We start from the raw sequence: 1486 nt of genomic DNA on the forward strand, positions 1-1486 counted from the left end.
GTAGGGGCTTCAGCTCTTCTAATCTGTTCCATTGATCCTCTGGTCTATTTTCTTGCCAGTACCATGCTGATTTTATCACAGAAGCTTTGTAGTATAATTTCAAGTAAGGAAATGTAGTTCCTCCTGCCTTGTCTTTATTGCCCAGTATTGCCTTTGCTATTTTAAGTCTTTTCTGTTTCCAAATAAATTTCAGGAATGATTTCTCTAAGTCTGTGAGGTATGTCGCTGGTAGTCCGATAGAGATTGCATTAAATCTGTACAGCAATTTTGGGAGGATGGCCATCTTCAAAATGTTGGTTCTTCCTATCCAGGATCAGGGCATGTCTTTCCATTTTCTGAAATCTTCTACTATCTATTTTTTCAGAGTACTGTAATTTTCCTTGAAAAGATCTTTGACTTCTTTAGTTAGATTAATTCCAAGGTATTTCATTTTCCTCAGTACTATTGTAAAAGGTATTGTTTCTGTATTTTCCCTCTCATTTTGTTGTCTGTGTAGAGTAATGCTATTGACTTTTGGGTATTGATTATATGACCTGCTATGCTACTGAATATCTGCATTAATTACGTAGCTTCTTGGTGATTTTTTTTTGGGGGTCTTACAAGTAAAGTATAATGTGATCTGCAAATAAAGGTAATTTAACTTCTTCTTTTCCTATTCTTATTCCTTTTATTTCTTTCTCTTGTCTAATGGCTGTGGCTAATGATTCCAGAAGTATATTGAATAGGAGTGGTGATAGAGGACATCCTTGTCTTGTACCAGATCTAAGAGTAAAAGATTTTAGTTTTGCCCATATACTATTATGTTAGCTGTTGAGTTTTCATAAATGGCTTCTACCTGATTGAAGTAGAGGTTATCTATTCCAATTTTCTGTAGGACTTTGAACACTGACGAGTATTGGACTTTGTCAAAAGCCTTTTCTGCATCAATGGAGATGATCATGTGGTTTTTAGTTTTCCCTCTGTTGATATAGTGTATCACATTAATAGATTTTCAAATATTGAACCATCCTTGCATCCCTAGGATGAATCCTTCCTGGTCATGGTGTATGATCTTGATGATTTGCTGTATTCTACTTGCTAAGATTTTATTGAGGATTTGGCATCTATGTTCATGAGGGAGATTGGCCTGTGGTTCTCTTTCTTAGCTGCATCTTTCCCTTGTTTTTGTATCAGTATAATACTTGCCTCAAGGAATGATTTTGGGAAGTTAGCTTCCTTTTCAATTTCCTGGAAGAGTTTGAGGAGTATAGGGACCACATCATCTGCAAATTTCTTGTAGAATTCAGCTATCAGTTCATCCGGACGTGGACTTTTCTTTGTCGATAGGTTTTTAATTACATCTCGTATTTCATTGACTTTTGTTGGGCTATTGAGAGTTGTTATATATTGTCGGTTCATTTGTGGTAATTTGTACCTTTCTAGGAATCTGTGCATTTCTTCTGTGTCTACCATTCTGTGAGAGTAAGGATTCTCAAATTAGCTATTG

Source organism: Octodon degus, unplaced genomic scaffold, assembly GCF_000260255.1.
Source record: "Octodon degus isolate 3935 unplaced genomic scaffold, OctDeg1.0 scaffold00063, whole genome shotgun sequence".
In the NCBI taxonomy this organism is placed as follows: Eukaryota; Metazoa; Chordata; class Mammalia; order Rodentia; family Octodontidae; genus Octodon; species Octodon degus.